Source organism: Esox lucius, chromosome 5, assembly GCF_011004845.1.
Source record: "Esox lucius isolate fEsoLuc1 chromosome 5, fEsoLuc1.pri, whole genome shotgun sequence".
NCBI classification, from domain to species: domain Eukaryota; kingdom Metazoa; phylum Chordata; class Actinopteri; order Esociformes; family Esocidae; genus Esox; species Esox lucius.
In genome coordinates, this window is record NC_047573.1 from 24,498,754 (window position 1) to 24,521,789 (window position 23,036).

Here is a 23,036-nt window from a genome sequence, read left to right on the forward strand (position 1 = left end):
CACCTCCGGCAGAGCTTCGACTGGATCCCGAGGGAGGTTGGAGATATTGAGTCCGAGTGGACCATGTTCTCCACCGCCATTGTCGAAGCGGCCGCTCGGAGCTGTGGCCGTAAGGTCTCCGGTGCCTGTCGAGGCGGCAATCCCCGAACCCGGTGGTGGACACCGGAAGTAAGGGATGCCGTCAAGCTGAACAAGGAGTCCTATCAGGCCTGGTTGGCTTGTGGGACTCCTGACGCAGCTGACGGGTACCGACAGGCCAAGCGGGCTGCAGCCCGGGTGGTTGTGGAGGCAAAAACTCGGGCCTGGGAGGAGTTCGGTGAGGCCATGGAGAAGGACTATCGGCTGGCCTCGAAGAGATTCTGGCAAACCATCCGGCGCCTCAGGAGAGGGAAACAGTGCCCTACCAACGCTGTTTACAGTAGAGGTGGGCAGCTGTTGACCTCAACTGAGGATGTCGTCGGGCGGTGGAAGGAATACTTCGAGGATCTCCTCAATCCCGCTGTCACTTCTTCCATTGAGGAAGCAGAGGATGAGGGCTCAGAGGTGGACTCGTCCATCACCCGGGCTGAAGTCACTGAGGTGGTCAAGAAACTCCTCGGTGGCAAGGCACCGGGGGTGGATGAGATCCGCCCTGAGTACCTCAAGTCTCTGGATGTTGTGGGGCTGTCTTGGTTGACACGCCTGTGCAACATCGCGTGGCGGTCGGGGACAGTGCCTCTGGGATGGCAGACCGGTGTGGTGGTCCCTCTTTTTAAGAAGGGGGACCGGAGGGTGTGTTCCAACTATAGGGGGATCACACTTCTCAGCCTCCCCGGGAAAGTCTATGCCAGGGTACTGGAGAGGAGAATACGGCCGATAGTAGAACCTCGGATTCAGGAGGAACAGTGTGGTTTTCGTCCGGGCCGTGGAACACTGGACCAGCTCTATACCCTCTACGGGGTGTTGGAGGGTTCATGGGAGTTTGCCCAACCAATCCACATGTGTTTTGTGGATTTGGAGAAGGCATTCGACTGTGTCCCTCGCGGCATCTTGTGGAGGGTGCTTGGGGAATATGGGGTCCTGGGTCCTTTGCTAAGGGCTGTCAGGTCCCTGTACAACCGAAGCAGGAGCTTGGTCCGCATTGCCGGCAGTAAGTCAGACTTGTTCCCAGTGCATGTTGGACTCCGGCAGGGCTGCCCTTTGTCACCGGTTCTGTTCGTAATTTTTATGGACAGAATTTCTAGGCGCAGCCAGGGGCCGGAGGGTGTCAGGTTTGGGGACCACACAATTTCGTCTCTGCTTTTTGCAGATGATGTTGTCGTGTTGGCCCCTTCTAACCAGGACCTTCAGCATGCGCTGGGACGGTTTGCAGCCGAGTGTGAAGCGGTGGGGATGAAAATCAGTACCTCCAAATTCGAGGCCATGGTCCTCAGTCGGAAAAGGGTGGCTTGCCCGCTTCAGGTTGGTGGAGAGTGCCTGCCTCAAGTGGAGGAGTTTAAGTATCTAGGGGTCTTGTTCACGAGTGAGGGAAGGATGGAACGGGAGATTGACAGACGGATCGGTGCAGCTTCTGCAGTAATGCAGTCGATGTATCGGTCTGTCGTGGTGAAGAAAGAGCTGAGCCGCAAGGCGAAGCTCTCGATTTACCAGTCAATCTACGTTCCTACTCTCACCTATGGTCATGAGCTTTGGGTCATGACCGAAAGGACAAGATCCCGGATACAGGCGGCCGAAATGAGCTTTCTCCGCAGGGTGGCCGGGCGATCCCTTAGAGATAGGGTGAGAAGCTCGGTCACCCGGGAGGAGCTCAGAGTAGAGCCGCTGCTCCTCCACATCGAGAGGGGTCAGCTGAGGTGGCTTGGGCATCTTTTTCGGATGCCTCCGGAACGCCTTCCTGGGAAGGTGTTCCGGTCCCGTCCCACCGGGAGGAGACCCCGGGGAAGACCTAGGACTCGCTGGAGGGACTATGTCTCCCGGCTGGCCTGGGAACGCCTCGGTGTCCCCCCGGAAGAGCTAGAGGAAGTGTCTGGGGAGAGGGAAGTCTGGGCATCCCTGCTTAGACTGCTGCCCCTGCGACCCGGCCCCGGATAAGCGGAAGAAGATGACAACATCCAAGTGAAAGATATAATTCCAACTTGTCAGAAAAGAAAAATTACAAATAAAAAAACAGAATCACTGAGTTGGAAAAAGAATCACCCTCCTAAAAATGACTTGTAAACCCAACCAGGTGTAGTTAATCACCTTCTCAATAGCACACAAAGCCAATTGACTTTCAACTGTGATCAGCTGTGGTCATTTTGATTAGCTCAGCATGAAACAAGCTTTACCTGAAGCATTTCAGTTCTTGGTAGTGCAACTGAAAAAAATAATCAACTATGGGTGGCAAGGCATTGTCAAAAGATCTCCGGGATAAAGTTGTGGACAGGCACAAGTCAGGAGATGGATACAAAAAAAGTTCAAAGGCTTTATCAGTGCCTAGAAGCACAGTGAAGTCTATTATTAAGAAGTGGAAGGTATTTGGTACAACACAGACACTCCCTGGGTCAGGACCTCGCTCCAAACTGGATGAAAGTGCCATGAGGAAACTGGCCAGAGAGGCTACCAAGAGGCCTACAGCAACTCTGAAGCAGTTGCAGGAATTCATGAGTGGTCATTGTGTGCATGTGACAAAATACTGTCCATTTTCCCTCCAATTCTTTTGACAATTCCCTGCCTCTGGCGCAGACTAAATTAGTCCTTAAAACAGTGGACATTCCCTCAGCAGTTCAGATCAATATATGTTATTGTTTCTGTAGTACAGATCATGTACAATAACTTTTGGGAGTAAAGGTTCTGCTGAACATGGAGTTGGAATGACAGTAGGGGGCACTCTTCCCTGTGGTCTAATGATGGAATCCCATTGTCCATGGCTTTGAATTAAAGCTTCACCTAAATTACCAAAATGTTCATGTCTAACAGTTTGTAGGTTTAGGCTATAGCCTATGTGTTATGTAGCCTATAACATACTGGAACTTAAACTTAAAGGGCAAGACTGAGACCAACTACATTCAATTTAATTTTTAGGTTCAGAAAGTGTCCACAACTTCATATGTTTAGTAGTCATTACAGTGATACGGTTGCCATTACTAGCAAATTCAAAAGCAAGGAAATAAACTATTGGCATGTGAAACAAAACAATAACAATTTTAATACACTGGTGAAATGGCAAACAAACTGAATGGCATATAATGAGTGGAATTATATCGATCCTTTTTTAAAACTGGGACCTAGTGCCGGAAAGTTGAGGAAAATATACAGTCGAACTGGTTTAGAGGTTAAACTGCTGTTGTTGCTGGCGCCCTCTTTTGCGTCTTTTGCTGATGAATCGACACCACAGTACGGTGAGCAGGGATAGGACCACAAAGGCAAATGCCACGGAAATGGCCACCCACATCATGGATGAAAGCGGAGGGTCGTCCTATCAATGAGGAATGAAACGAATTAAACATGCAAAAAATATTCAACAAACCCTTATAAAACAACATCAAAATATGACAAACCTATTGCTAAACGTTAAACGCACTTGTCATAGGCAACAGTGTTTTGTTTTCATAAAGAAAGATTAAACAGCAGGGGACTGCAATTCATATCTTACATTTTTTGGATCCGATTTCATCTCGTTAATTTTTTCGAACATGTTGTAGCTGCTTCCAGGTCCTGGCCCGTAGCCATGGTATAAACACGCCCCCGCTCCATTATCTGACACATCACAGGTGGGTTTCTCATCACTAGGCTGGGGCAAGTCAAGTCATGTAATGAACAATCATTCAAAAAGGGGTGTATACATATCTTTGACATTGGTTAATGAATAAGTGTAAAGTTACCAAATGGCTACATATAGCTCTATATCTACATCTATAAGTGAAACAGTCTAGAAAGATCCATGTGTTACCTGCTGGTAAGTATGATCGACATGTTCAGGCAGTTGTCCGGGTTCAGAAATGTGAATGGATACATTCACTACAGGTGAAGAAAATTAAGAAAACATGGACGTTTTATTATAATTATTATTATACCTTTATTTCAACAAGGAACACAGCTAGGCCCGGCGTTTTACAGCTAGGCTCTGTGTTTTACAACTAGGCCCTGTGTTTTACAACTAGGCCCTGTGTTTTACAGCTAGGCCCTGTGTTTTACAACTAGGCCCTGTGTTTTACAGCTAGGCCCTGTGTTTTACAGCTAGGCCCTGCATTTTACAGCTAGGCCCTGCGTTTTACAGCTAGGCCCTGCGTTTTACAGCTAGGCCCTGCGTATACATGTTTACACATGCAGTTCAGGCAAAATTATTAAAAACAAACCAAAAAAAACACAGAGAACAGAAAAAAGAAGATGATTCAGATAGCAGAAGACAAAATACAATGCTTTAAACATAGGTGTTATTCCTTTAGAGGCCTCAGGTTTTAGTGGATTTGGGCATGGCAAAGACTTTGGGGTCCCTTAGGAAAGCATGTGACATGTAGCCCAACCGATCAGGTTTACTCGGTTATTTATTCAGGTCACAATTCAACTCTGAAGTCATGCAAATTAACTCAGATGATCTCATTTCTAAATTTGCAACTGGTAACTATATAGTTGTTGACTGCTAGATAGAGAAAGCGGAGCCTGTCTGGTTTGCTTATTAGCAGGACTGAACATTTTATTATGCATGTAATGAGGGAAAAAATTATTTGATTCCCTGCTGATTTTGTACTTTTGCCCACAGACTAAGAATTGCCTTTTTTACCCCCTATAACCGCCAGAGACTTTTGCCGTTTGGTGTCATTAGCATACGAATGGTCCCTATTAGCATGGACATTCTCCTCCGCAGCATCACCATCCAGCCAGAGCATCAGTTCATCTACTAGGTCGTCATCAATCTATATACAAGTCTAAAAATAAAATAGAATTTGTTTGTTTTAAATGGTCAATTAATTAGAAAAATACAAGAATGTGTTTTTATTTAAGGTTTTATCATATGAAAAAAATAAAACAATTATTTTTAAGAACACAGGCTATAATATTTTAATTCATTTATTAGGCCCTACAAATGTAAAAAAATTTAATTACTCATCACAATACACAATATAAATGCTTTAGTATTTAGTTTTCATTTTGATGATGTACAAGGTAAAATAAGACATTATCTACTAGTTTGCGACAATCAAAGGATATGCACATGAAGTCTACATAGGCCTAAAGTACGGTTACTTGATAAACACAATACATTTCAAAGAATGAATAACACAGAAATAAAAATAGATACATTTGATAAAATTAATTTTACCCAAATCGTACCTCTTCCAGACTCCTATCTCGTAGTGGCATCTGGGGTCGCTGTTGGTTAGTTTCTTTCTTTTTTGCGAGGAGGCTCAGGCATTAGCAGTGGCGGATCACTATCTGAATCATATGAAGGCATCTGACTCGTTGATTTCGGGATCTATTTCTGATCCTTCATCTGACTCCATCTCATCTAAATCTTGCAGCATCTGCAATGCTGTCAGGGCGTCAAACCGTCGGGTTTGGTTTACCATTGTAAACTAAACGCTGTAAATTGTGTCTGAGTTGTGTCTGACTTGCTCACTGATTTCAGATTATATACAATGTCTACCCTCATCATCGCACTTCAGTCACATGCATATTGTGTCTGGGTTGATGAGGGGTTATCGCCCATTCATCCATTGACGCCATTGCTATTCCCTTGCTATTCATTAGATTCATTAGACTAGGTTCCAGAGGTAGACATGTACATGTAACAACTGAAAAACAAGGAAAGTAAACAACGTATGCAATTTCTTAATCTTCAGTAAAATAAGCAGAGAAAAATCTAGGAGAGACAATATGATGTATGTGCGAATTAGTTTCGCCTTTTCTCCTAAAATAAAAACAGTAACTTGTAATATCTTTCTTGAATTATTGAGTTGAGACTGCTAAACAATATCCTTGGTATTTCGTTTAGTGATTACTTTTTTAGGACAAAACATTTGTAGATTTAATTTTGATGAATTATAGCCTACACAATAAGCTGAATCTCCTGTTGAAAAACGGTAACGTGTGATAAGTAGCCTATATAATTTCTATTGTGTTTCAATAATAGCTTAATTCAGCCATTTGTAAGTTATTCAAATTCAACCAAGGTCTGATCATCCTTCTAGGAGTATTGCGCATTCATCCATTGACGTCAGGCATTCCTGGGTACCAACGCTAAGTGGCGTGGGATGTTAAGTATTATTAAGTTGGAAAACAGGGTAAATAAAAAAACTGGTAACTCGTCTCTATGACAACGGGACACAGCACTAGCAATGATTGTTATAAATGTTGCCTACTTAACAAAGTTATATAAATGTCATAGTCTCTGTATATTAAGTATTCAAACCTAAAAATAACAAGGCCTCCCATCCGCAAAACTTGACAATTAAATTGAGAAAACTGCAGTAATTACACACAAATTGGCAGCAGCCAGTGTGCAAAGGCCTGTTATCATTTTGCTGTTCACCAATTTAATACACAAAAAGATTATTTAACAACCAGGATCAATTGTTTATTTTTATTTTGTAATTCTGTTAATTTAGTTTCTTCACATCATGCTGGCATTTAGTATTTGGGTTAGTCTGGAAGCTTGCAAGGTAAAGGTCTAAGCTGATTGTTATTATGGCTTCCAAAGTTGTCATCAATCCACAGCAGACAGGACCTCTCACAATGTCAATCAGTGCCACTAGAACGTTTTTGGATTATAAATGTATGTTCTTCTGTTAAATATAATTTTTGGATAACGCTCTTATCAATACATTACGGTAATAGTGTTGGTTGCTATATTTGAGGTATTACGTTCTCATATACCTGAGTGTATGCAATGTATGCCAGTTGAGTTTATTTTGGATGCAATGATGAGGACGGATGAACAGAGCTGTGTACATGTATGGAATAAATAAATAACTATATAGAAAAGACGCTTCGCTTATACTTTCACGTCAAGTTAAGCCTGCGCAAGTCAGATAACTTAACATCTTCTATACAATCTCCATCCACACTTCATTGGCCTATGCAGATGTTCGTTTTATTGATCTCAGTCTCAGTCTCCTTTCATTTTGGTCGTTTTTGTGTTAGTATTGATATTCCAAAAAAATATAGCAATGTTTTCAGTCTTGAAAAATTTGGTAGGGAAGGCAGCCTCAGTCATCAAAACCCCTAAAAACCTTTTTATTTTTTATGAAGTGGTGCACCCACATTTGCCTGAAAAGGTCAACACACCCTGCAGTCTTCACATTTGAATGCCTTGATACACATTATAATAAATATAAATAAAATCTCAAAAGGGAATGTTGCTATTGATCTACATAACGATATTTACTGGAGTTAATATCGGGAGATGAAAGGGAAATAAAAGGGAAAAAAGGGAACTCCAGTTCTATGAGTGGAGAGGAGTGTGAGGTGTGAAGGAGGCGAGTGTGTAAAAGGCGAGGCAAATAAAACAAAATAGAAAAAAAACGTTTAGCTCTCTTTTAATAAAGCAGTTGAAAAATGCAGCACCACACGTCCAACATACAGACAAAATAACCCGTGAGGTGCAGGTGAACACCAGTAATTAATAGTAACTAACTCCAAACAGGTGAGGGTGTGTTGTGTGTGCTGCGGCCATTCGCTCCGGCCATGCAGTTAGTACACTGGCGAGGTGGAGCGCAGGAGAGCGAGAGCAGGCAACGCTACGCGGAGCATCCCATAGGGGGAGCTCTGCTCCTAGTGGTTTACCCTTGCTGCACAAGGGGCAGCCAGCTTCAGAATTGGAATGTATGCTCTCAACGTCAGCCAACGAGAGTGCAGCAGCGTATATATTAGGAGAGAAATCCCATAATTCGTCCTCCCAAATATTTCAGGCGACTCCGGGAGATCTGCTCAGGGCCTAAAAGCCTCTGGGGCTCCGCTACATTGATAGAACTGGATTTAGATAATTCTGGTAACTATGGTTCTATTTGGTGGAACTCTGCCCACAGGAGGACCTCTACTCCAAGTGGTTTAGAGCGCAGCTACGCACTGCCCAAATATACTCTGACAGACCCAGACCCACAAGGAATCAGGTCAAGTCCGGCTAAAACCAAGAACGGCCGTATCCCACAGAAAAATGCACACAACTGTGGCATCAATTGTGTCAACGGCGCCGCCACACCTATTGACAGACCATTGGGCAGCCATGCATGAACGCTTTAACCAGCTAAAATCACTAACAGACAATTCACACGAATTGTGACGTCTCACCTCTCAACCCGTCCCCTTGGCAACACCAAGCACAGACTGGACAAGAGAATTCAATGACATGGCCATGAGATAGTATTGGATAAAAGCGGAAGGTGTCGAGCAGCAGAAGCAGCCATGACATGAGTGGAATGTGCTGTGACTCTAAAAGGCAACAGATGTCCTGTCCCTTCAGCCAGTTCGATCGATCCAATGAGCCAGTAGCTGTTTAGATAGTGCCTTACCCAACGCTAAATATGAAACAAGTATGAGAGAGACATGGCAGCATTACAACTGTTTCATGATTAGTGTAACAACTGGACTTTGTCATTACTGATCATCTTACCAGAACATTCTCCTCCAATGAGTGAAAACCCTGGTTCACAATCAATCCCATCCAAAGGGTTCAGGTGACCTGTAGGAAAATGGAATAGGAATATACAGTAGATATAAAAAGTCTACACACCCCTGTTAAAATGCAAATTTTTTTGTGATGTAAAAGAATAAGACAAAGATAAATCATGTCAGAACTTTTTCCACTTATAATGTGACCTATAATGTGAACAATTCAATTGAAAAACAAACAGAAATCTTCAAGGGGGGAAAATGATAAATAAAAACCTTACAATAAACATGTTGCATAAGTGTGCATCCTCTTATAACTGAGGATGTGGCTGAGTTCAGAATTTAAAAGACGAGAAGAAAACTGGTCAAGAGGCCTTCAGCAACATTAAAGGAACTGCAGCAAGTTCTGGCTGTGTGCTACATGTGACAACAATCTCCCTTATTCTTCATATGAATGGGCTATGGGGTGGGGTGACAAGACGGAAGCCTTTTCTTACAAAGAAAAACATCCGGCTGAAGTTTGCAAAAACAAACATCAAGTCTCCCAAAAGCACATGGGAAAATGTGTTATGGTCTGATGAAACCAAGGTTGAACCTTTTGGCCATAATGAACAGTTCTAAATACCAGGCAATTTTGGCACAAAACCTTCAGGCGTCCATTAGAAAGCTGAAAAAGAAGAGGAAGTTCAGCTTTCAGCACGACAACGACCCAAAGCACATATACAAATCCACAAAAGCATGGCTTCACCAGAAGATTAACATTTTGGAATTGCCCAGCTAGAGCCCAGACCTGAATCCAATTGAACATCTGTGGGGTGATCTGAAGAGGGCTGTGCACAGGAGATGTCCTCACAATCTGACAGATTTGAAGTGCTTTTGCAAAGAAGAGTGGCCAAATAAAGCCACGTCAAGATGTGCCATGCTAATTTACTCCTACCCAAAAAGACTGAGTGCTGTAATAAAATCAAAAAGTGCTTCAACAAAGTATTAGTTTAAGGGTGTGCACTTTTATGCAACCAGGTTATTGTGAGGTTTGAAAAAAAGAATAATTCCCCTCAAAGATTCCAGTTTGTTTTTCAATTGAATTGTTCACGTTATAGGTCACATTAACGGTGGCAACATTTCTGACATGATTTATCTTCGTTCTTTTACATCACAAGAACCTGGCATTTTAACAGGGGTGTGTAGACTTTTTATATCCACTGTAAAACAGAAACTTTAAATAATGCTTTTATACAAACACACTCATGCCCACGTTCCCCTAGACACATTCATACAGTCAATAATCTTCTACTAGACAAAAAGTTGAAAATAGACTGACCCAGAACCAGAAAGAATAGAAAATATCCCATGCTTTTTCAGAAGTAATCTTTGCTGGAACCAAGCGTTTTAATCTGCGAGCTCACGTTTTCAGGTAAGCCAAGGCGTTCAGAAATGTGTCTTTCTGAGTTGATGTATAGTGAAATGTTGCATGTTCTTACACATCACTTATCGTTGTAAGAATTAATCATTTGATCTGCCTGCTGTTTCCTTACTCTCTCACATAATCAGTTGCTCAATCACCCACAGGGGAATGGAGATAAAGTGTTAAAGAGATATTTATGAATTTCTATTATACTAAAGCTAACTCTGGGCTGAGGTAGAAGTAAACAATGGTTTATTGTGGATTATGAAAATATGGACCTTTACACACGGTAGGGGGTATTTCACCCAAATATGATTTTTAGATGAACCATCTTTTAAGTTGCTCTTTTCCACATGAGTTATGTAATACACATGACAAGTGAATGATAAGCTCAAAGCACAATGTTTACTATGAAAGCCTGTATACATTTATATGGAAATCTACATTATATTAATTTCACTTGAATATTACAATCCTCATGATCAGTACTAATACATACATATCTATGATTTTCTGTTATTTTGACATTAGCATTTACATACAGTACCAGTCAAAGGTTTGGACACACCCATTCAAGTGAGTAGGCAAGTGTGTCCAAACGTTTGTCTGGAACTCTACATGTGAACTGGTATTGTGCATACAGTCCATTCATGGGTGACATCAAAGGCAGCTCCTAACTTGAGAGGTTTAAAATTAAAGTTCACATATTCCTTTAAAGTGTTCCACTCACATTTAAAAAAAAATTACTGATACAGTTAAAGGGGTCATATGTATGATTCTTACTGTACTACTAACATAAATACAAGCATAAATGATCAAAATACATCTGAAGATCAGGTTTTTAGTTAATGGCTCAAATTTTCTTTAGAGTGCCTGAGATATTCCCAGTTCAAACAGTCTCACTGGTTCTTCGATTAGTTTGATATGTAGTCTCTCATATTCACTTTAGACACTCACACTAAACCAACCTGGACTAGCTACTACTACTCTGGTTTTGATCAATAAGGGAAGAGTGGTCAAGTTGTGTTATTGTCCAAATTCAGTCTTGTAAACTATAGAGGCAGAAATCTGCACAATGCCTCTTTAGGGTTTTCAGTAAAATTTCAATTCAGTTAGCTTATTGGTCCTTTAAGTAAATTTTTTTTTAAATGTAATAAAATAGATAATCTCTGACCCTTTATAAACCTTGTCACCATCTCTCCAAAAGACTCCTGCCACGGTTCAGGTCAATCTCACTCATTACCCCCTTGCTACTATGTAGCCTGATCTTTTATCCTACTATGCACGTTGCTCTCTGAACTGCTTTTAAGTTACATTTGAGATGGACAACTGTATACATTTGAAGTGCTTTAGGGGTAGGATTGCTGTAGCCGCTGGCTGCTTCCATTGTGTTTTTTGCTGAAAAAGCGACACCACATGGCAGTGAGCAGGGATAGGACCACAAACACAAATGCCATGGAAACGCACACCAACATCATCACTGATAGCTTTCCCCCGTCCTGTCAAATCAGGAAAAAAACGAATCAAACAGATCTGTCTAAAAATGCATACTAAACTCACATATTCTTGACAAATATAAAAAGAACAGAGAACAATCAGCAAGCAAAAAACACATATTCAACAAGTCAAAGAGAACAATGTTTCAGTTACACATCTTGTTTTCCTCTTAATCTTTTTATTTGATGTATCCCAGAGCTAGCACACCTGAATCAACTTATTAACTAAATAACAAGCCTCATTACCTGTTGAATCAGGTGAGCTAGTTCAGGGCAAAAACTGAACTGTGAGATGGCTGGGGGGTCCCCAGTAGAGGGTTGAAGACCTAAGCTCTATATTGTTCTGGTGCATCACCTTCATCTTTTGTGTTTCACTGAGCAGGGCGAAGCTGCTGAGATGGGCGCAGGAGCACACAGTGTGGGTGGAGTTAGACCCCACAGAGGTGCAGCCTTGGCTTGACCACGCCCCCCCCTCCAACCTCTGACCAATAAACACAGGTGGTTTTCATATCACTAGCCTAGGAAAACAAAGACATCATTTACACTACATAAGTGGGCTATATGAACAACACATTAGTCTAGATGTCTTTGACATTGGTAAATTTATAAGTCTAAAGAATAAAGATCCTATCATAACAACAGTTTAAAATGTATTCTAATGTCTAAAAGTAAACTTTTATCGCACTGTCACATAATCAAGGAAGATACAAGTGCTACCTGTAGATGAGTGAAGGTGAGACTGACAGGTTGGGGCAGTTTTCCTGTGTTAGGATTGCTAGTGATTACTGTCACTACTTCAGACTGTAACTGCTGCTCAGAATTGTCGGTCAGATTCCCCAGTCTTTTGTAGCTGAACAGACTGGCAAACCCATACCCTGGGAACGACAAAATACATAATCAAACAGAACTCTTAAACTATAGATCATGAGCTCTGCTAACAACACATTAAGAAACATGCACAAATCATATAGCATAATCAAATTAAGGTATTTGTCACATGCTTCGTAATAAACAGCAGAAAACCAACATTTAAATACTTAAGAGACATTTTTGAAAAAGAATTTCCCGAAAACAATAACGAATGACAAGGAATTTATACAAAATGATAAGAATAACAATAGGTGTGCCCCTCCGTTAAACTCCTGTAGTCCACAGTTTGTTGTCCTCGCAGCACACCGCCAGGTCACTGCCTCCCTGTAATGCTACTGAGCTGAGTGTGACTGTACCTAGGTACTCCTCTCCAATCACAGTCTCCCAGGTGGTGTCAAGTTGGCTGTTCTCATTGGTCAGTCTGACTGCTCCTTGGGGTGGAGTTATTTCCCTCTTCACCACAACCTTCACCTCTGGCTTGCAACATGGAGATAAAAACCAACACTGGGCCATGAACACACCACAACTGAACCAACGCAAATAATGTCATAATCAGTTGTGTGTGTGCATATGCATCCAACCTCCACACAAAAAAGACAGCAGAAATTGAGGTGAACTGGAAGTGGAAGCCTGAAGGGTGGATGTGAGGGTCAAGGGGAAGCCTGAAGGGTGGATGTGAGGGTCAAGGGGAAGCCTGAAGGGTGGATGTGAGGGTCAAGGGGAAGCCTGAAGGGTGGATGTGAGGGTCAAGGGGAAGCCTGAAGGGTGGATGTGAGGGTCAAGGGGAAGCCTGAAGGGTGGATGTGAGGGTCAAGGGGAAGCCTGAAGGGTGGATGTGAGGGTCAAGGGGAAGCCTGAAGGGTGGATGTGAGGGTCAAGGGGAAGCCTGAAGGGTGGATGTGAGGGTCAAGGGGAAGCCTGAAGGGTGGATGTGAGGGTCAAGGGGAAGCCTGAAGGGTGGATGTGAGGGTCAAGGGGAAGCCTGAAGGGCTGTTGGCTTTCAAACACTGGGGATGCAACTATTGTTTATGTAATGGCTGAAATCAAGACAAAGCATGAGTGAAAATAATGGACTTACTGTTTTAATCTAAGCAAAAAGTGCTTAGACAAAGTATTAGGGGACGGTTATGCACACCTATACAAAAGTCATTGACAGCGTTTTATATATTTTTGAGAAATTATCCATTTAATATTCACCTAAAAATTGTTGGTTACAAGATATTATTGAAGGTGAAAAGTTGCAATTCTTATTCATTTCCCCAAAAGCTGCATTTTCCTTTCACATCCACTGAATGTTACCTGTGTTATTATTCTCTTCTCTGCTCACATTCTGTCTCAGCTGTGGGGCAATCTGTCCAACAGATAATTCCACTGTCCTCAGGATCCCAGTCATGTTCATGCTGTTACCATGGTGACTATCAGTATCCAGTTGAAACTCATCGGTGAAGACAACCAGTTCCTTTAGAGAGACAGCAGACAAGGTTGGGTGTATATTTGTGTGTATGGGTTCAGTACTTTAAGTTAGGGACTTACTGTCAAAAGCTTCTCAGGATCAAGATTCCCACTCATTCCAAGAGGTCCGGTTTTAGTCAACGTCATACAGTTTCTTCTCATAAGAGATAGAATACGGTTAAAACCTGGTAGACTCTGAGAGAGAAAGACTTGGTGAGTAAGAGGTGTACAAGGGCAATAGAGGCAATGGAGAAAAAAATCCTCTAAGAGATTGGTCATTATAAGGAATTCACCTGTCCAGATGTACTCGATTTTTCATACTGGTCACAATTCAGCTCTGAAGTCAAGCAAATAAAAACAGATGTTCTCAGTTCTATCCCACATTACACCACCCCTCAGTGTTTCAGCCAAGTCATTATAATTGTTAAAATTGATCGACTGGGCTGAGTTCAACATAGAGAACTTAAAGATCGTCAGTAAGCAGCATTGGATGTCAATGTAAGCCTAAGTTTCTTTTGTAATCACAATACTCAAATACATGAACCCAACAATGTATCAAAATATAATCATCAGGTGAATCTCACCTTGACACTTAGCTTTTTGGTTGCCATAGTCAGTAAATCCTGATAGACACTGACACGTGTAGCTTCCAATCACATTGGAGCATTCTCTCCTCTCGCCACAGATCATCCCAGTCAAACATTCATCTACATCTGACAGAGTCAAATTGTTGTTCGTTTATCTTTAAAGGAAGTGGTGCTCGCAACCTCTTGAGCAACATACAGCATGTCCCTCTAAGGTATGTCTTGTTTATTCCAATTTTTACAAGCTTCCAATTTATTCAATTGTTTTACAACATAAGATGCATCATGTTTGAATTTGATTTAGATATTTTTAAAGCAAATTTAGGGCAAGACCCGAAATTGCACCACTACAGAATATTCAACATTTCTTAGAAAGCAATCATGATGTGTGTTTGGCATTAATATTTGTTTCATTATCAAGATGAAAAGTAAAACTGTATCTCAGTGTTTGGTTTTCTGTAGGTTTTTCTCAGTTTTATATTGAGGCTTGGCTCCATGCTTCTTTTGTATCCTGACACAACCCCTAGTCCCTGCTGCTGAAAAGCATAGCCATCACATACTATATTATACAAATACATCATTTTCCACACACACATCTTGATCAACAGGAAACAGATACACAAACAATAGTAATAAGTAAGTAAAATATTATACTAGTTTGTAAACAGTGATTAGTATAATATGAGGCTTTAGTTTTCTAATTCAGTATGAAATTATATGAGACAAAAGTAACACAGATACATGGCAGCATTATAGCCGATATATTCTGATATCTGGACTCCATTGTGATTAATCATCTTACCAGAACAAACTCCCCCAACTTTCAAATACCCTGGTCCACAATCAAACACTTCCAAAGGTAGGCCAAGGTGACCTGCAGTAAAAAAGAAAGTCTATAAGACAGATGAACATGTTTTTATGAATACAGACTGACAAATTATTGGAAAAACCTTACTGAGATATATATTCAGATGAGTGACAAATCTAAATACATACAGCTGTGCTCAGAAGTTTGCATACCCTTGTAGAATCGGTTATATATGTACCATTTGTAAAGAAAACATGAGTGAGCAGGCAGAACACACATCTTTTGGCTCGATGATATTAAGGTCAGGAGAGTGTGATGGCCGCTCCAGAATCTTCACCTTTTTCTTCTGTAACCACTGGAGGGTCAACTTGGCCTTGTGCTTAGGGTCATTGATGTGCTGGAAAGTCCAAGAGCGCCCCATGCGCAGCTTTCGTGCAGAAGAATGCAAATTATCAGCCAGGATTTTCTGATAATATGCTGCATTCATCTTGCCATCAATTTTCACAAGATTCCCTGTACCTTTAGAGCTCACACACCCCCAAAACATTAGTGAGCCACCACCACGCTTCACAGTGGGGATGGTATTCTGTTCACTATAGGCCTTGTTGACCCCTCTCTAAACATAACGCTTATGGTTGTGAGCATAAAGCTCTATTTTGGTCTCATCACTCCAAATGACAGTGTGCCAGAAGCTGAGGCGTGTCAAGGTGTTGGTGGACATATTGTAACCAAGCTTTTTTTGTGGCATTGGCGCAGTAAAGGGTTCTTTCTGGCAACTCAACCATGCAGCTCATTTTCGTTTAAATATCATCATATTGTGCTCCTTGAAACAACCCCACCGTCCTTTTCTAGAGCAGCCTGTATTTTTCCTGAGGTTAGCCTGCTCATTGCATCCATGTGAGAGCTAACAAACACATTCACTATTTATACTGTAACAAGGCCAAATATTTTATGGTATGGAAACTTTTGATCTGGGCCATTTGGGTGATTTCTGTTATCATTATGATTTAAAAAGGAGCCAAACAACTATGTCATAATAAATGGCTTCATATGATCACTATCCTTAAGTAGAATACTTTTTTTTTTTTGCATGATCAGTCATATTTTCTAAATCAATGCCAAAATGTCACAATTTCTTCCAGGGTATGCAAACTTATGAGCACTGTACACACAAGTGCACACACTCATGCCCACATTGCCCTGGACATACTCTCATCTCACATACAGTCAGCAGTTCTCTACTAGGAAACAAAGTTGAATTTGGACTTACCCAGAACCTGGAGAAATATAATGGATCTCATTTTACTTCAAAAGCAGCAATCAACATATGTATTTTCTGAGTTGATGTATTATGAAATGTTGCATGCGCCAGTACACCACCACTTATAAAGGTAATCCTTCAATCTGCCCAGTGTTTCCTTCCCTTTTCCGTGTTACTCTAAAATGCACATTGCTCTTTGAACTGCTTTTGACCTCATCCAGGGACCTGTGAGGTCCCAAAGTATTTGGACAGTATCAATGTTTTCTTTGGATTTATTTAAAATATTTACAGTGTATTGAGGTGCTGGCACTTCAATGTTGACCCCCCATTGGGTCTGTCAATTAAAAATCCATCTGGGTTGGCCCTGCATTGCATTGTTTTATCATTGTAAAATTTTCTTCACTGATGAATTTCTCATGATTATTTTGATATGACAAATCATTCATCAATATAATGAAAAAAATAAATAACAGTATGAATTAATTGCATTTGAGGTTTACTAAAAAGTGAATGCCTAGTGTAGTTAATTAATCAGCTTATTAATCTAAAAAAACACATCTGGACTGAAAACACAGACCAGCAAACATTAATTGTCCCACTTCAGTGGATTAGATAAATTATTTAGGGATTTATTATCAACAAAACAATGATTAACAGTAGTAAACAACTAACCTCTTCTCTTTCTGTACCACTATGCTCTTTCTCTTCCCCAAATGTTTCTTTACTGTTTCTTTAATGCTCATTTTCAGTCTCTCACATGTAGCTAGCCAGTTTCGTCTGTCATCTGTCTGAGCGAGACCCATTGTTGCTGCCAGCGCCAGGGTTGCCAGATTTCAGCAACTGCAAACAGCATAATAACACTGATAATCTTGTCATCATGGCACCTGTTAGTGGGTAGGATATATTAGGCAGCAATTGAACATTCTGTCCTCAAAGTCGATGTGTTAGAAGCAGGAAAAATGGGAAAGTGTAATGATCTGAGCAACTTTGAAAAGGGACAAATTCTGATGGTTAGACGACTGGGTCAGAGCATCTCCAAAACTGCAGCCCTTGTGGGGTGTTCCTGGTCTGCAGTGGTCAGTACCAAAGTGGAACCAGCGACAGGGTAAGGACGGCCAAGGCTCATTGATGCACGTGGGGAGCAAAGGCTGGCCCATGTGGTCCGATCCAACAGATGAGCTAATGTAGCTCAAATTGCTGAAAAATGCTGGTACTGATAAAAAGGTGTCAGAACACACAGTTCATCGCAGTTTGTTGCGTATGGGGTTGCATAGCCGCAGACCAGTCAGGGTGCCCATGCTGACCTCTGCCCACTGCCAAAAGCACCTACAATGGGTACATGAGAACAGAACTGGACCACAGAGCAATGGAAGAAGGTGGCCTGGTCTGATGAATCACGTTTCCTTTTACATCATGTGGATGGCCGGGTGCATGTGCATCACATACCTGGAGAACACATGGCACCAGGATGCACTGTGGGAAGATAGCAAGCCAGCGGATGCAGGAGATTGCGTCCTGCCATTCATGTGAATGTTACTTTGACACGTACCACCTACCTGAGCATTCAATCAATCAATAAAATGTATTTATAAAGCCCTTTTTACATCAACAGGTATCACCAAGTGCTTTTACAAAACACCCGGCCTTAAACTCCAAGGAGCAAAAAATAGTTCATTTTAGCATTCCGTGTTCGTTTAAGTGCAAGTCTGCCTGTTCCTGGTTCCTCCACATCAACCACCACGTTACAGTATGATTGTGGCAGTGCTTTGGACCTGAGACATGTTGGACAAAACCCATTGAGTCAATTATGGCATCAAAGGCTTTTTGAAGAGGGCCACTGGACTTTCCATATGAATATTGAAATTGCCAAAAATAAGAAAACTATCAGCAATGACTAGAAGATTAGACAAGAATTCTGGAAACTCATTGAGGAACATTGCGTATGGCCCGGGGAGCCTGTAAATAGTAGCTATGTAAAACAATTTATCGGCCTGGTTAGCTTTCATGAGTCAAACTTCAAAAGAATGAAAACCAGTGATGTGTTTAAGAGTACAATTATTTACTTTCATAAATATAAGCAACACCCCCTCCTTTTTCGGGATGCATTTGGGATATGATCACTAGTGTAGCCAGGACGTGAGGCTTCATTTAGTGCAATATTCTGTCAATATTCCTAGATAAAAGAAGAGCACCACTCCAGCTAGGATGGAATCTGTCGATCTTCAGCAGTCAGTGTTTCAGCCAACCGTTTTCTATTTTACACTTCGCTAGCACCAACCCCAGATTTGTGGCTACATCGGTGGCTCTGCCCCCCTGTTAAACAGTGTACGATCGCCGGCTGGGCCCAAGGCAGAGACTCGTTGAGGCCCCAACATCTATTTTGTGTCCTTATTGTCCTTCAAAGCCATACCGGCAACATTTTGAACATACCTTCTTTCTTTCTTTCTTGATGAATGGAACAGCCACGTCCAAAGACACTGGCTGCCCCTTTCAGTAGAGTAAATCAATTAGTTTAAAAATTATTTTCTGAAGGGTACAAACTGCCTAATAAGCTACAAATATAGTGGAGCAAAAGCATTTAGCCATTATGTTCAAGTGTACCATTTCTTAATCATGATCGAGTGCATTCATATATCTTTCTTTTCTCACTATCCTGCACCTTTCCTTCTCTGTCAGCTGGGAGGGCCACATATACCTGAAACAGATATTATATTCGGTGTCACTACACTGTCAGATTTCTTGGGGAGCCAACATGTCAACATCGCTAATTTGGGATCAGTAGCACTATCGCTATGCACCATCATAATCAAGATTTGCGTCATTATAATCAACTTGTGATTATGTTGTGGAAAACTCACGTCCACAACGACTAAAACAAAGAGCACGTCAACTCAGAAACTTGTGAATCCAATAGACTTTAATGAAAGATCATACAAGAATGACAGACATTAAAGCCAGGTCCTTCTACAGATACACCCCCTAACTACTGAGCTCAGGACCGTGGCTTATATACAAAAACTTCTACTCAGAACGCCATCTCACCATCTTTGGAGAGTCCCCTGAGGTGGGGCCCTTTCCCTTGTTCTCTAGTTCTTTCTGCATGTTCTTAATTAAAATGTGCTTACTCTTGACAACTTTATAGTTCATTTTTGGGTCACCCCTCCAATGAACTTATCACAGTCATACATGTTCAGGTTTGCGGCTGTCCGTGTACAGGACATGTACAGAACTTATCATAGTCATACATTTTCAGGTTTGCGGCTGTCCGTGTACAGGACATGTACAGTACTTATCATATTAGGGAGTCTTTCTGTGGTGACCCCTGGGTCAATATGCACACATGTGCACATATCATGATAAGGGCTCGGCTCACTGTTCAGCTGCGCGTGTGGGTGGACTAGATCATGTAGGGAGTCGCTGCCGGTGTGTCTGGGCTTCACATAAGTAATATTTCTTAATGTTTCACAGGCTTAAACTTTACCATGCATAATGATATATTCGTGACACGTGGGATTATAAAATATTTCACAAACTTAACCTTCAACCTACATAATGATATATTCATAATACGTGGGATTATAAGCATTTTGTAGAAATTCCCTCACAATGTTAGAAGAACAAAACGTTGGAATTTAATCAATGTCTTCCTAACCTCTATCTGGTGGCCGTTCGTGATGACCCAGGTCAGGGATAGCCCTTTCTTATGTGACTGTCAGTGATTCAGTTAGTAATAGCTGTAGCCGTAGCTATTCATGTTTATGACACAAGCAGAAGCCGCAGCCGTTAAGCAACAACTGTTATTATAGACACACGTCATTTTCTCTGTACTGCAGCATCCATATTAGGAACATTATCATTCTGCCCAGTGTTTCCTTCCTTTTTCCGTGTTACTCTAACATGCACATTGCTCTTTGAATTGCTTTTGACCTCATCCAAGTATTTGGACAGTATCAATGATTTCTTTGGATTTATTTAAAATATTTACAGTGTATTGAGGTGCTGGCACTTCAATGTTGACCCCCCATTGGGTCTGTCAATTAAAAATCCATCTGGGTTGGCCCTGCATTGCATTGTTTTATCATAGTAAAATGTTCTTCACTGATGAATTTCTCAAGATTATTTTGATACGAAAAATCATTCATCAATATAATCAAAAAAACTACTATCAGAAACTCATTGAGGAACATTGCGTATGGCCCGGGGAGCCTGTAAATAGTAGCTATGTAAAACGATTTATCGGCCTGGTTAGCTTTCATGAGTCAAACTTCAAAAGAATGAAAACCAGTGATGTGTTTCAGAGTACAATTATTTACTTTCATAAATATAAGCAACACCCCCTCCTTTTTCGGGATGCATTTGGGATATGATCACTAGTGTAGCCAGGACGTGAGGCTTCATTTAGTGCAATATTCTGTCAATATTCCTAGATAAAAGAAGAGCACCACTCCAGCTAGGATGGAATCTGTCGATCTTCAGCAGTCAGTGTTTCAGCCAACCGTTTTCTATTTTACACTTCGCTAGCACCAACCCCAGATTTGTGGCTACATCGGTTGCTCTGCCCCCCTGTTAAACAGTGTACGATCGCCGGCTGGGCCCAAGGCAGAGACTCGTTGAGGCCCCAACATCTATTTTGTGACCTTATTGTCCTTCAAAGCCATTCTGGCAACATTTTAACATACCTTCTTTCTTTCTTTCTTGATGAATGGAACAGCCACGTCCAAAGACACTGGCTGCCCCTTTCAGTAGAGTAAATCAATTAGTTTAAAAATAATTTTCTGAAGGGTACATACTGCCTAATAAGCTACAAATATAGTGAAGCAAAAGCATTTAGCCATTATGTTCAAGTGTACCATTTCTTAATCATGATCGAGTGCATTCATATATCTTTCTTTTCTCACTATCCTGCACCTTTCCTTCTCTGTCAGCTGGGAGGGCCACATATACCTGAAACAGATATTATATTCGGTGTCACTACACTGTCAGATTTCTTGGGGAGCCAACATGTCAACATCGCTAATTTGGGATCAGTAGCACTATCGCTATGCACCATCATAATCAAGATTTGCGCCATTATAATCAACGTGTGATGTTAGAAGAACAAAACGTTGGAATTTAATCAATGTCTTCCTAACTTCTATCTGGTGGCCGTTCGTGATGACCCAGGTCAGGGATAGCCCATACAGCATCCATATTAGGAACATTATCATTCCTCCCCAAAAACTTTGTTCTTCCTCCTCCTCGGTAATCCGCCCTCCCCCGGTCAAACGTCACCCCTGGTCAAGTATCCGCTCTCCCCTTGTCAAACATCACCCGTTTAAGCTTCAACCCTCCCCTTGTCAATCATCAATCCTACCGTAGGGCCTCCTTCAGTCAAAAATCTGCAATCCCCCTAGTAAAGTCTCAGTCAAAAGTATACGATTTTCCCCAGGGAATAAAACAAGCAGAAAAACTGGAACTATTATCACATGGACTCAATACAGAAGAGGTGCTAGCTTGTCTAAGCTAAGATCAATTTGAAAATTATGTTTTTGCGTTTTCATAATCACAAAATGTCACCTTTATTGAAATACTGTTGTATACTTGCTTAGCTAGATTCAGTGGCGTAGTCAATTCTTTAGTAGAACGGCTTAACTGAAAATCATGAATCTATAATCATTTTGAGATTATGAAAGCGCAACAACATAACTATCACCTCTTCTGTATTGAGTCCATGTGATAACAGCTCCAGTTTTTCTGCTCGTTTTATTCGCTGGGAAAAATCGTATACTTTTGATTGATACTTTACTTAGGGGATTGCCGATGTTTCACTGGAGGGCTGACAATTGACAACGGTAGGGTTGACGATTGACAAGGGGAGGACCAAGCAGATTCATCACAGTATCCGTTGGTTAACATTTCTTAATTGTCCTAGTTGTTGAGATCGGTACAATCAGGCAAGCTTTCTTTTTATAGCCATTGCTTGATTTGTGGAGTTAAGCCTATGTTTCACCTTATATTGAAACCCCCAGCGAAACAGGATGGCATGGATGATGACCAGTTAAGATGTCCAAAGAATCAGAATAACTTAAAATCAAGTCTCGACTGGAATATACATTAATTCAAGTTTTGTTCATAAGATTTTGTATGGGTGCAAATAATTGTGCCACACTTATTTCGGAATAAAATAATCATTTCTTGATGACAATTTTCTTTCTTAAAATGTTTTTACTACATTAAATGTTAGATTAATATGATATTTTACGTGTAAGAACAACCTGATGAACAAACTTTTTCACAGCTGTAGTTCCTCATATTTCAACATCCAATAATCATCAGAGTGATAATTTTGTTAATTCTGGAAGGCACTGAAAATCATGTTTAAATTGCTATCTGTCTCTCTAGCATCAACAAGGCATTTTCGCCCACAGGACTGCCGCATACTGGATTTCTTCTCCTTTTCTTTGTAAACCCTAGAAATGGTTGTGCGTGAAAATCCCAGTAACTGAGCAGATTGTGAAATACTCAGACCAGCCCGTCTGGCACCAACAACCATGCCACGCTCAAAATTGCTTAAATCACCTTTCTTTCCCATTCTGACATTCAGTTTGGAGTT

At 41.3% G+C, this 23,036-nt stretch overlaps 1 long non-coding RNA gene across 1 annotated transcript; it reads right to left on the bottom strand.

Moving 5' to 3' along the window:
• Positions 1 to 10,096: 10,096 nt before the first annotated feature.
• Positions 10,097 to 16,521, bottom strand: LOC105021279. The gene is made up of 10 exons (XR_002196776.3): positions 16,454 to 16,521; positions 15,178 to 15,249; positions 14,376 to 14,504; positions 14,085 to 14,128; positions 13,873 to 13,986; positions 13,639 to 13,798; positions 12,696 to 12,812; positions 12,187 to 12,344; positions 11,825 to 11,987; positions 10,097 to 11,472 (listed from the first exon to the last, which is right to left on the bottom strand). It is a non-coding gene; the product is annotated as an adhesion G protein-coupled receptor E5 (long non-coding RNA).
• Between the last annotated feature and the right edge of the window lie 6,515 nt (positions 16,522 to 23,036).